Genomic DNA, 13,939 nt, shown 5'->3' on the forward strand with positions numbered 1-13,939 from the left:
TTACAGGGTGGATTGCTTGAATCTTATAAAATCATAAAAGTCACCATATATTAGAGCAGATTGTATATTTGAAAAACATAGAAGGTGAAGAAACAGGAGTGTAGTTCTTTGGAAAAGTGTGTCAAGCAATTTAATTGTTGTAAGACGATTGAGGAATTCTTACAAAACATTTTAGTAGAGGGAGATTTTCAAATCTAACCATAAACCAGTGGACACAACCTAGCAGGGGAAAATGCTAACAAAATGCTACCTTAGAATATAAGGAATTAAGTCATATTATTTCCATAAGAGCAATGAAGCCATTGTTTAAGAAGGCAACTTTATATGGTTCAGTGGAGCTAAATCTCACCTTCCAACATAAGCAACTAGGGTCTATGATCTCTTTCACCATCAGGCCAGGAGAAATGAAACAATCCAAAAGGGGTAGGTTTTCAATGCTAATCACATGTTACTGGACACAGTCTAACTGAATAAAATCTAAATTAAACCCCACTGTCAGACAAGAGCTACTATGGCCCATCATTTCCTTCACCATTTCTAATTGTTTTACGACTCTAGAAATGCAGACTTGGAGACTTCTCGTTATGATCCAAAAAGGGGAGATTTTCAAATCTTATCACCTGGACAGAAACTAAGGGATTAAAATCAAAACTAGATCTCACTGTGGAACAAGAGCTACTATGGCCCATTATATCCTTCACTGTTTCTGATTGTTTTACAAGTCTAGGAATGCCAACCTGGAGACTTTTCATTACAGGGTGGATTGCTTGAATCTTATAGCGTAAAGTGATATGATTTTTCTCTTGTTTAAGAAGGTAAATTTATATATTATATTAAATAGTTAAACCAAGATAGAGAGCTTTGCAAGCTCTCTCCATCCACCCTTTGCATCCGAAGTCAGAGAATAATCATGTAGGAATCAGCCCGGCTAGCTCAGTCGGTAGAGCATGAGACTCTTAATCTCAGGGTCGTGGGTTCGAGCCCCACGTTAGGCGCAATATGTAATTTTATGTCTCCTTTATTGAAAAAATAAAAAAAGAAGGAAGGTGTTACGTTTGGCCTAGGGAATCATAAAAGTCACCATATATTAGAGCAGATTCTATATTTGAAAAACATAGAAGGTGAAGAAACAGGAGTGTAGTTCTTTGGAAAAGAGTGTCAAGCAATTTAATTGTTGTAAGACGATTGAGGAATTCTTACAAAACATTTTAGTAGAGGAAGATTTTCAAATCTAGCAATAAACAAGTGGACACAACCTAGCAGGGGAAAATGTTAACAAAATGCTACCTTAGAATATAAGGAATTAAGTCATATTATTTCCATAAGAGCAATGAAGCCATTGTTTAAGAAGGCAACTTTATATGGTTCAGTGGAGCTAAATCTCACCTTCCAACATAAGCAACTAGGGTCTATGATCTCTTTCACCATCAGGCCAGGAGAAATGAAACAATGCAAAAGGGGTAGGTTTTCAATGCTAATCACATGTTACTGGACACAGTCTAACTGACTAAAATCTAAATTAAACCCCACTGTCAGACAAGAGCTACTATGGCCCACCATTTCCTTCACCATTCTAATTGTGATCCAAAAAGGGGAGATTTTCAAATCTTATCACCTGGACAGAAACTAAGGGATTAAAATCAAAACTAGATCTCACTGTGGAACAAGAGCTACTATGGCCCATTATATCCTTCACTGTTTCTGATTGTTTTACGAGTCTAGGAATGCCAACCTGGAGACTTTTCATTACAGGGTGGATTGCTTGAATCTTATAAAATCATAAAAGTCACCATATATTAGAGCAGATTGTATATTTGAAAAACATAGAAGGTGAAGAAACAGGAGTGTAGTTCTTTGGAAAAGTGTGTCAAGCAATTTAATTGTTGTAAGACGATTGAGGAATTCTTACAAAACATTTTAGTAGAGGAAGATTTTCAAATCTAGCAATAAACAAGTGGACACAACCTAGCAGGGGAAAATGTTAACAAAATGCTACCTTAGAATATAAGGAATTAAGTCATATTATTTCCATAAGAGCAATGAAGCCATTGTTTAAGAAGGCAACTTTATATGGTTCAGTGGAGCTAAATCTCACCTTCCAACATAAGCAACTAGGGTCTATGATCTCTTTCACCATCAGGCCAGGAGAAATGAAACAATGCAAAAGGGGTAGGTTTTCAATGCTAATCACATGTTACTGGACACAGTCTAACTGAATAAAATCTAAATTAAACCCCACTGTCAGACAAGAGCTACTATGGCCCACCATTTCCTTCACCATTCTAATTGTGATCCAAAAAGGGGAGATTTTCAAATCTTATCACCTGGACAGAAACTAAGGGATTAAAATCAAAACTAGATCTCACTGTGGAACAAGAGCTACTATGGCCCATTATATCCTTCACTGTTTCTGATTGTTTTACGAGTCTAGGAATGCCAACCTGGAGACTTTTCATTACAGGGTGGATTGCTTGAATCTTATAAAATCATAAAAGTCACCATATATTAGAGCAGATTGTATATTTGAAAAACATAGAAGGTGAAGAAACAGGAGTGTAGTTCTTTGGAAAAGTGTGTCAAGCAATTTAATTGTTGTAAGACGATTGAGGAATTCTTACAAAACATTTTAGTAGAGGGAGATTTTCAAATCTAACCATAAACCAGTGGACACAACCTAGCAGGGGAAAATGCTAACAAAATGCTACCTTAGAATATAAGGAATTAAGTCATATTATTTCCATAAGAGCAATGAAGCCATTGTTTAAGAAGGCAACTTTATATGGTTCAGTGGAGCTAAATCTCACCTTCCAACATAAGCAACTAGGGTCTATGATCTCTTTCACCATCAGGCCAGGAGAAATGAAACAATCCAAAAGGGGTAGGTTTTCAATGCTAATCACATGTTACTGGACACAGTCTAACTGAATAAAATCTAAATTAAACCCCACTGTCAGACAAGAGCTACTATGGCCCATCATTTCCTTCACCATTTCTAATTGTTTTACGACTCTAGAAATGCAGACTTGGAGACTTCTCGTTATGATCCAAAAAGGGGAGATTTTCAAATCTTATCACCTGGACAGAAACTAAGGGATTAAAATCAAAACTAGATCTCACTGTGGAACAAGAGCTACTATGGCCCATTATATCCTTCACTGTTTCTGATTGTTTTACAAGTCTAGGAATGCCAACCTGGAGACTTTTCATTACAGGGTGGATTGCTTGAATCTTATAGCGTAAAGTGATATGATTTTTCTCTTGTTTAAGAAGGTAAATTTATATATTATATTAAATAGTTAAACCAAGATAGAGAGCTTTGCAAGCTCTCTCCATCCACCCTTTGCATCCGAAGTCAGAAAATAATCATGTAGGAATCAGCCCGGCTAGCTCAGTCGGTAGAGCATGAGACTCTTAATCTCAGGGTCGTGGGTTCGAGCCCCACGTTGGGCGCGATATGTAATTTTATGTCTCCTTTATTGAAAAAATAAAAAAAGAAGGAAGGTGTTACGTTTGGCCTAGGGAATCATAAAAGTCACCATATATTAGAGCAGATTCTATATTTGAAAAACATAGAAGGTGAAGAAACAGGAGTGTAGTTCTTTGGAAAAGTGTGTCAAGCAATTTAATTGTTGTAAGACGATTGAGGAATTCTTACAAAACATTTTAGTAGAGGAAGATTTTCAAATCTAGCAATAAACAAGTGGACACAACCTAGCAGGGGAAAATGTTAACAAAATGCTACCTTAGAATATAAGGAATTAAGTCATATTATTTCCATAAGAGCAATGAAGCCATTGTTTAAGAAGGCAACTTTATATGGTTCAGTGGAGCTAAATCTCACCTTCCAACATAAGCAACTAGGGTCTATGATCTCTTTCACCATCAGGCCAGGAGAAATGAAACAATGCAAAAGGGGTAGGTTTTCAATGCTAATCACATGTTACTGGACACAGTCTAACTGAATAAAATCTAAATTAAACCCCACTGTCAGACAAGAGCTACTATGGCCCCTCATTTCCTTCACCATTTCTAATTGTTTTACGACTCAAGAAATGCAGACTTGGAGACTTCTCGTTATGATCCAAAAAGGGGAGATTTTCAAATCTTATCACCTGGACAGAAACTAAGGGATTAAAATCAAAACTAGATCTCACTGTGGAACAAGAGCTACTATGGCCCATTATATCCTTCACTGTTTCTGATTGTTTTACGAGTCTAGGAATGCCAACCTGGAGACGTTTCATTACAGGGTGGATTGCTTGAATCTTATAAAATCATAAAAGTCACCATATATTAGAGCAGATTGCATATTTGAAAAACATAGAAGGTGAAGAAACAGGAGTGTAGTTCTTTGGAAAAGTGTGTCAATCAATTTAATTGTTGTAAGACGATTGAGGAATTCTTACAAAGCATTTTAGTAGAGGGAGATTTTCAAATCTAACCATAAACCAGTGGACACAACCTAGCAGGGGAAAATGTTAACAAAATGCTACCTTAGAATATAAGGAATTAAGTCATATTATTTCCATAAGAGCAATGAAGCCATTGTTTAAGAAGGCAACTTTATATGGTTCAGTGGAGCTAAATCTCACCTTCCAACATAAGCAACTAGGGTCTATGATCTCTTTCACCATCAGGCCAGGAGAAATGAAACAATCCAAAAGGGGTAAGTTTTCAATGCTAATCACATGTTACTGGACACAGTCTAACTGAATAAAATCTAAATTAAACCCCACTGTCAGACAAGAGCTACTATGACCCATCATTTCCTTCACCATTTCTAATTGTTTTACGACTCTAGAAATGCAGGCTTGGAGACTTCTCGTTATGATCCAAAAAGGGGAGATTTTCAAATCTTATCACCTGGACAGAAACTAAGGGATTAAAATCAAAACTAGATCTCACTGTGGAACAAGAGCTACTATGGCCATTATATCCTTCACTGTTTCTGATTGTTTTACAAGTCTAGGAATGCCAACCTGGAGACTTTTCATTACAGGGTGGATTGCTTGAATCTTATACGGTAAAGTGATATGATTTTTCTCTTGTTTAAGAAGGTAAATTTATATATTACATTAAAAAGTTAAACCAAGATAGAGAGCTTTGCAAGCTCTCTCCATCCACCCTTTGCATCCGAAGTCAGAGAATAATCATTTTGGAATCAGCCCGGCTAGCTCAGTCGGTAGAGCATGAGACTCTAAATCTCAGGGTTGTGGGTTCGAGCCCCACGTTGGGCGAGATATGTAATTTTATGTCTCCTTTATTGAAAAAATAAAAAAAGAAGGAAGGTGCTTACGTTTGGCCTAGGGAATCATAAAAGTCACCATATATTAGAGCAGATTGTATATTTGAAAAACATAGAAGGTGAAGAAACAGGAGTGTAGTTCTTTGGAAAAGTGTGTCAAGCAATTTAATTGTTGTAAGACGATTGAGGAATTCTTACAAAACATTTTAGTAGAGGAAGATTTTCAAATCTAACAATAAACAAGTGGACACAACCTACCAGGGGAAAATGTTAACAAAATGCTACCTTAGAATATAAGGAATTAAGTCATATTATTTCCATAAGAGCAATGAAGCCATTGTTTAAGAAGGCAACTTTATATGGTTCAATAGAGCTAAATCTCACCTTCCAACATAAGCAACTAGGGTCTATGATCTCTTTCACCATCAGGCCAGGAGAAATGAAACAATGCAAAAGGGGTAGGTTTTCAATGCTAATCATATGTTACTGGACACAGTCTAACTGAATAAAATCTAAATTAAACCCCACTGTCAGACAAGAGCTACTATGGCCCCTCATTTCCTTCACCATTTCTAATTGTTTTACTACTCTAGAAATGCAGACTTGGAGACTTCTCGTTATGATAAAAAAGAAGGAAGGTGCTTACGTTTGGCCTAGGGAATCATAAAAGTCACCATATATTAGAGCAGATTGTATATTTGAAAAACATAGAAGGTGAAGAAACAGGAGTGTAGTTCTTTGGAAAAGTTTGTCAAGCAATTTAATTGTTGTAAGACGATTGAGGAATTCTTACAAAATATTTTAGTAGAGGAAGATTTTCAAATCTAACAATAAACAAGTGGACACAACCTCCCAGGGGAAAATGTTAACAAAATGCTACCTTAGAATATAAGGAATTAAGTCATATTATTTCCATAAGAGCAATGAAGCCATTGTTTAAGAAGGCAACTTTATATGGTTCAATAGAGCTAAATCTCACCTTCCAACATAAGCAACTAGGGTCTATGATCTCTTTCACCATCAGGCCAGGAGAAATGAAACAATGCAAAAGGGGTAGGTTTTCAATGCTAATCACATGTTACTGGACACAGTCTAACTGAATAAAATCTAAATTAAACAAGTGGACACAACCTAGCAGGGGAAAATGTTAACAAAATGCTACCTTAGAATATAAGGAATTAAGTCATATTATTTCCATAAGAGCAATGAAGCCATTGTTTAAGAAGGCAACTTTATATGTTTCAGTGGAGCTATATCTCACCTTCCAACATAAGCAACTAGGGTCTATGATCTCTTTCACCATCAGGCCAGGAGAAATGAAACAATGCAAAAGGGGTAGGTTTTCAATGCTAATCACATGTTACTGGACACAGTCTAACTGAATAAAATCTAAATTAAACCCCACTGTCAGACAAGAGCTACTATGGCCCCTCATTTCCTTCACCATTTCTAATTGTTTTACGACTCTAGAAATGCAGACTTGGAGACTTCTCGTTATGATCCAAAAAGGGGAGATTTTCAAATCTTATCACCTGGACAGAAACTAAGGGATTAAAATCAAAACTAGATCTCACTGTGGAACAAGAGCTACTATGGCCCATTATATCCTTCACTGTTTCTGATTGTTTTACAAGTCTAGGAATGCCAACCTGGAGACGTTTCATTACAGGGTGGATTGCTTGAATCTTATAAAATCATAAAAGTCACCATATATTAGAGCAGATTGCATATTTGAAAAACATAGAAGGTGAAGAAACAGGAGTGTAGTTCTTTGGAAAAGTGTGTCAATCAATTTAATTGTTGTAAGACGATTGAGGAATTCTTACAAAGCATTTTAGTAGAGGGAGATTTTCAAATCTAACCATAAACCAGTGGACACAACCTAGCAGGGGAAAATGTTAACAAAATGCTACCTTAGAATATAAGGAATTAAGTCATATTATTTCCATAAGAGCAATGAAGCCATTGTTTAAGAAGGCAACTTTATATGGTTCAGTGGAGCTAAATCTCACCTTCCAACATAAGCAACTAGGGTCTATGATCTCTTTCACCATCAGGCCAAGAGAAATGAAACAATGCAAAAAGTTTTCAATGCTAATCACATGTTACTGGACACAGTCTAACTGAATAAAATCTAAATTAAACCCCACTGTCAGACAAGAGCTACTATGGCCCATCATTTCCTTCACCATTTCTAATTGTTTTACGACTCTAGAAATGCAGACTTGGAGACTTCTCGTTATGATCCAAAAAGGGGAGATTTTCAAATCTTATCACCTGGACAGAAACTAAGGGATTAAAATCAAAACTAGATCTCACTGTGGAACAAGAGCTACTATGGCCCATTATATCCTTCACTGTTTCTGATTGTTTTACAAGTCTAGGAATGCCAACCTGGAGACGTTTCATTACAGGGTGGATTGCTTGAATCTTATAAAATCATAAAAGTCACCATATATTAGAGCAGATTGCATATTTGAAAACATAGAAGGTGAAGAAACAGGAGTGTAGTTCTTTGGAAAAGTGTGTCAATCAATTTAATTGTTGTAAGACGATTGAGGAATTCTTACAAAGCATTTTAGTAGAGGGAGATTTTCAAATCTAACCATAAACCAGTGGACACAACCTAGCAGGGGAAAATGTTAACAAAATGCTACCTTAGAATATAAGGAATTAAGTCATATTATTTCCATAAGAGCAATGAAGCCATTGTTTAAGAAGGCAACTTTATATGGTTCAATAGAGCTAAATCTCACCTTCCAACATAAGCAACTAGGGTCTATGATCTCTTTCACCATCAGGCCAGGAGAAATGAAACAATGCAAAAGGGGTAGGTTTTCAATGCTAATCACATGTTACTGGACACAGTCTAACTGAATAAAATCTAAATTAAACCCCACTGTCAGACAAGAGCTACTATGGCCCACCATTTCCTTCACCATTCTAATTGTGATCCAAAACGGGGAGATTTTCAAATCTTATCACCTGGACAGAAACTAAGGGATTAAAATCAAAACTAGATCTCACTTTGGAACAAGAGCTACTATGGCCCATTATATCCTTCACTGTTTCTGATTGTTTTACGAGTCTAGGAATGCCAACCTGGAGACGTTTCATTACAGGGTGGATTGCTTGAATCTTATAGGGTAAAGTGATATGATTTTTCTCTTGTTTAAGAAGGTAAATTTATATATTATATTAGATAGTTAAACCAAGATAAAGAGCTTTGCAAGCTCTCTCCACCCACCCTTTGCATCCGAAGTCAGAGAATAATCATGTAGGAATCAGCCCGGCTAGCTCAGTCGGTAGAGCATGAGACTCTTAATCTCAGGGTCGTGGGTTCGAGCCCCACGTTGGGCGAGATATGTAATTTTATGTCTCCTTTATTGAAAAAATAAAAAAAGAAGGAAGGTGCTTACGTTTGGCCTAGGGCAGGGGTAGGCAACATTCGGCTCTACAGATGTTTTGGACTACATCTCCCATAATGCTTTTACAGCCATATTGCTGGCAAAGCATCAAGGGAGATGTAGTCCACAACATCTGTAGAGCCGAAGGTTGCCTACCCCTGGCCTAGGGAATCATAAAAGTCACCATATATTAGAGCAGATTGTATATTTGAAAAACATAGAAGGTGAAGAAACAGGAGTGTAGTTCTTTGGAAAAGTGTGTCAAGCAATTTAATTGTTGTAAGACGATTGAGGAATTCTTACAAAACATTTTAGTAGAGGGAGATTTTCAAATCTAACCATAAACCAGTGGACACAACCTAGCAGGGGAAAATGTTAACAAAATGCTACCTTAGAATATAAGGAATTAAGTCATATTATTTCCATAAGAGCAATGAAGCCATTGTTTAAGAAGGCAACTTTATATGGTTCAGTGGAGCTAAATCTCACCTTCCAACATAAGCAACTAGGGTCTATGATCTCTTTCACCATCAGGCCAGGAGAAATGAAACAATCCAAAAGGGGTAGATTTTCAATGCTAATCACATGTTACTGGACACAGTCTAACTGAATAAAATCTAAATTAAACCCCACTGTCAGACAAGAGCTACTATGGCCCACCATTTCCTTCACCATTCTAATTGTTTTACGACTCTAGAAATGCAGACTTGGAGACTTCTCGTTATGATCCAAAAAGGGGAGATTTTCAAATCTTATCACCTGGACAGAAACTAAGGGATTAAAATCAAAACGAGATCTCACTGTGGAACAAGAGCTATTATGGCCCATTATATCCTTCACTGTTTCTAATTGTTTTACGAGTCTAGGAATGCCAACCTGGAGACGTTTCATTACATGGTGGATTGCTTGAATCTTATAGGGTAAAGTGATATGATTTTTCTCTTGTTTAAGAAGGTAAATTTTATATCTTACATTAAGATAGAGAGCTTTGCGAGTTCCCTCCATCCACCCTTTGCTTCCGCAAAGCTCTCTCGGAATGCAGACTTGAAGACTTTTCATTACAGGGTGAATTCTATAGGGTAAAGTGATCTGATTTTTCTCTTGTTTAAGAAGGTAAATGTATATATTATATTAAATAGTTAAACCAAGATAGAGAGCTTTGCAAGCTCTCTCCATCCACCCTTTGCATCCGAAATCAGAGAATAATGCATGTAGGAATCAGCCCGGCTAGCTCAGTCGGTAGAGCATGAGACTCTTAATCTCAGGGTCGTGGGTTCTAGCCCCACGTTGGGCGAGATATATAATTTTATGTCTCCTTTATTGAAAAAATAAAAAAAGAAGGAAGGTGCTTACGTTTGGCCTAGGGAATCATAAAAGTCACCATATATTAGAGCAGATTGTATATTTGAAAAACATAGAAGGTGAAGAAACAGGAGTGTAGTTCTTTGGAAAAGTGTGTCAAGCAATTTAATTGTTGTAAGACGATTGAGGAATTATTACAAAACATTTTAGTAGAGGGAGATTTTCAAATCTAACCATAAACCAGTGGACACAACCTAGCAGGGGAAAATGTTAACAAAATGCTACCTTAGAATATAAGGAATTAAGTCATATTATTTCCATAAGAGCAATGAAGCCATTGTTTAAGAAGGCAACTTTATATGGTTCAGTGGAGCTAAATCTCACCTTCCAATATAAGCAACTAGGGTCTATGATCTCTTTCACCATCAGGCCAGGAGAAATGAAACAATGCAAAAGGGGTAGGTTTTCAATGCTAATCACATGTTACTGGACACAGTCTAACTGAATAAAATCTAAATTAAACCCCACTGTCAGACAAGAGCTACTATGGCCCACCATTTCCTTCACCATTCTAATTGTGATCCAAAAAGGGGAGATTTTCAAATCTTATCACCTGGACAGAAACTAAGGGATTAAAATCAAAACTAGATCTCACTGTGGAACAAGAGCTACTATGGCCCATTATATCCTTCACTGTTTCTGATTGTTTTACGAGTCTAGGAATGCCAACCTGGAGACGTTTCATTACAGGGTGGATTGCTTGAATCTTATAGGGTAAAGTGATATGATTTTTCTCTTGTTTAAGAAGGTAAATTTTATATCTTACATTAAGATAGAGAGCTTTGCGAGTTCCCTCCATCCACCCTTTGCTTCCGCAATGCTCTCTCGGAATGCACACTTGAAGACTTTTCATTACAGGGTGAATTCTATAGGGTAAAGTGATCTGATTTTTCTCTTGTTTAAGAAGGTAAATGTATATATTATATTAAATAGTTAAGAGACAGTTCTCTGGGGGAATAAAGCTGGAAAGGCATGGAAACAAACTCTAGGCGATACCCCCTTACACATTGCAGAACCCAAGCATCCGAGGTGATATTTTCCCACTCTCGGTAAAATAAGGCCAGCCTCCCCGCCACTTGAACGGGAGGGGAAGAAAGGGTACTCACCGTAAGGACGTCTGCTGGGGGTACCACCGTGGGGGCATCTGGAGCCCCAAGCCCGACCTCTGGCTGGGAAGAAGGGAGGTTTTCTTTGGTCCTGAAATCCCCGGGAGGGAAAAAAGGAACCTCTGGTTGCGCGGAATGCGCCTTGGAAACCACGGCCGGGTGGACGGTTCCTGCTATGCCCGGCCCCTCCGAAAACCTTAGGCGCGAACACGCGCTTCATGTTCGCCTGCGCCTTGTCAATTGCATTGAAGGTCTTGACATATGACCCCATGTCCTTAACAAAGGAGGTGCCGAACAGCAAACCCTCATCGGTCGGGTCAGGTTCCGCCACAGTCATGGTGACCAGCTTAGGGTCAATGTTTAAGAGGATTGCTTTACGCCTCTCTGTAGACATCGCCGTATTGGCGTTCCCCAGTAAACATATGGCCCGTTGGACACAACCTACGGCCACATCCATATCTAAAACTGAGTCTCCAGTTCTAGCAGAATTGAGAAGCTCGTATAGCTTCGAGAGGGGTCCCAGTGTATCCAGGATCTTGTCCTGGCACCCCTTCAGGGAATGGTAAAGGCCCTTCTTGGGCTTCCAGCCCGACTTATTCAAGAACTGGGCAATCTGCGGGTCAATGTCTGGGGTCTTACAGGCAGCGCCCAGGAGGGTAGGGCGCGGGCATTCGGCGCGCAGTTTATTGCGGCCTTCTCTATAAAGGGGCGTGCGGATGCGCTTAGCCACGTACTGGGCAATATGGTCCGGGGGGACCCATTGTCAGGGTTTCTTTGCTGTTTTAAACAGCAACCCTTTTCTGTTTCAGCGATTGAGTTTCAGCTGCAATTACTATGAGCTCCTTCTGCTTGTTGCCACGGTTACTCACCTGTGAGTAGTAATCAACCCTGCTGCTAATCAGTTCTGCCTATTTAAGCAGCTAAGCCCAGAACCTCCTTGCCCTTGCGTGGTTTCCTGTTTCCCAGAAGTCTCCTTGTTCCTGTGTTTCCTGTTTGTTCCTGGTTCCTGACTCCGGCCTTGTTCCTGACTCCGCTGCTCTCCGTGCTCCTGATCCCTGGCTTGTCTGACTACCCGCTCTGGTGACTGACCCCTGCTTGATTCCTGGACCTTGCTTTTGTTATTTATTTATTTTTCAATAAAGGTGTGTTTGCATCTAGTTCCGTCTCTGTCTGGTTCCTGGTCCCTGACATTACGCAAGGGCCATGAATACAGATGGTACAGGCAAGACACCTATACCTAACCTACTTAACCCGGTGGGACCAGCAGAACCACCATTTGGACCAGTACGCCCATCTGGATCCAGTACCCGGCCAGCCTGCGATTGCGGCCGCCTCTGCCTCACTTCCTGTTCTAGCACCGGTTGTAGCCTCCAAACCTGTAGCGGCTAGAGAAATGACTGGGTCTGTCCCGCTCCCTCAGTATTTTGGGGGCAACCCAGCTCAGTGCAGAGAATTTATAAATCAGGTTAAAAGATACCTTGAAATCCTGCCCCAGGCATTTCCTACAGACAGTGACAAAGTTCACTTCATGATTTCTTTGCTGTCTGAAAAAGCCCTAGCTTGGGCAAAACCTCTCTGGGAGGCAGAGAAGCCTATTATTTACAATTACCCTGAATTTGTTGCGTCCTTCAAAAGGGTTTTTGATATTCCAGCTCGCTCCACCCCTACTGCCGAACTACTCTTGTCCAATGCTCAGGGCACAAAAACTATTGTCGAGTATGCCAGTGAATTCCGTACCATGGCAGCAGAGGGTGGCTGGAACAACGAGACTCTCGTGGCTGCCTTTGCACAGGGTCTCTCCGATGTGTTTAAAAATGAGATTGCAGCCAGAGAATTACCTAAAGATCTCGAGGAACTGATATCATTTGTCACCCTCATTGACATCAGACTTCGAGAGAGATCCTCATCCAGGGAGCGCCTGCGGAGGCCTCTTGTAGATTTGGCACCAAGCTTTTCTAACCCACCCAAACCTCCCTCACCTCCCATGCCTCCTGGTCCTGAGTCCTCTGTCTGTGTGGAGCCAAGGCGGTTAGGCTTCTCACGCCTCTCGGTCGAGGAGAGAGCCTTTAGGAGGAGGGAGGGTCTGTGCCTATACTGCGGACACCACGGTCACATGTTAAAGTTTTGCCCGATTCGTCCGGCAAAGGGCCCGCACCCAAGATACTGTCAGGGGCAGATCTTGGGTGGTCTTTCTGCAGACCCAGAGATATGTGTGGGCAAACCCTTGGTGCCTATTATCCTCTCCTGGCCTGATTCATCCATTGAAACCCGGGCATTTCTTGATTCTGGGGCCGCAGGCTTGTTTATAGATTGTGCATTTGCAGCAAAGCACTCTATATCCTTACAGTCTCGCAACTTCCCACTAGCCTTCAAAGCCATCGATGGCAGACCAATACAGCCAACCCACGTGACCCAAGAAACCGTGCCCATATCTCTGGCTGTAGGGGCTCTACATCATGAGACGATCCAATTCCAGGTCATTTCCTCTCCATATTACCAGGTTGTTTTGGGATACCCTTGGTTACAGAAGCATAACCCCACAATTGATTGGCGCAAAGCTGAGATATTATCATGGTCCCAGCAATGCACATTGTCCTGTCTCCAGAAACCGGTCAAAGTTTTGGGCGCATGTTCTGCCTCTTCCTTACCCGCTGAGTACCAAGAATTCCAAGATGTATTTGACAAAGGTCAAGCCAGCGCTCTGCCACCACACCGTCCGTATGACTGTGGTATCGAACTCCAACCTGGTGCCAATCCTCCCCGTGGCCGGATTTACCCACTGTCTGTAGCAGAGAATCGAGCCATGGAGGAGTATGTTA

The 13,939-nt window shown here is 39.9% G+C and overlaps 3 non-coding genes across 3 annotated transcripts; all 3 read left to right on the plus strand.

Annotated features, from left to right (window-relative positions):
* Positions 1–922: 922 nt before the first annotated feature.
* TRNAK-CUU (transfer RNA lysine (anticodon CUU)) lies at positions 923–995 on the plus strand. Its single transcript has one exon. It is a non-coding gene; the product is annotated as a tRNA-Lys (tRNA).
* Positions 996–3,377: 2,382 nt separating this feature from the next.
* TRNAK-CUU (transfer RNA lysine (anticodon CUU)) lies at positions 3,378–3,450 on the plus strand. Its single transcript has one exon. It is a non-coding gene; the product is annotated as a tRNA-Lys (tRNA).
* A 5,082-nt stretch (positions 3,451–8,532) lies between these two features.
* TRNAK-CUU (transfer RNA lysine (anticodon CUU)) lies at positions 8,533–8,605 on the plus strand. The gene has a single exon. It is a non-coding gene; the product is annotated as a tRNA-Lys (tRNA).
* The last annotated feature ends 5,334 nt before the right edge of the window (positions 8,606–13,939 follow it).

This window comes from Pelobates fuscus, chromosome 2, assembly GCF_036172605.1.
Source record: "Pelobates fuscus isolate aPelFus1 chromosome 2, aPelFus1.pri, whole genome shotgun sequence".
Taxonomy (NCBI): domain Eukaryota; kingdom Metazoa; phylum Chordata; class Amphibia; order Anura; family Pelobatidae; genus Pelobates; species Pelobates fuscus.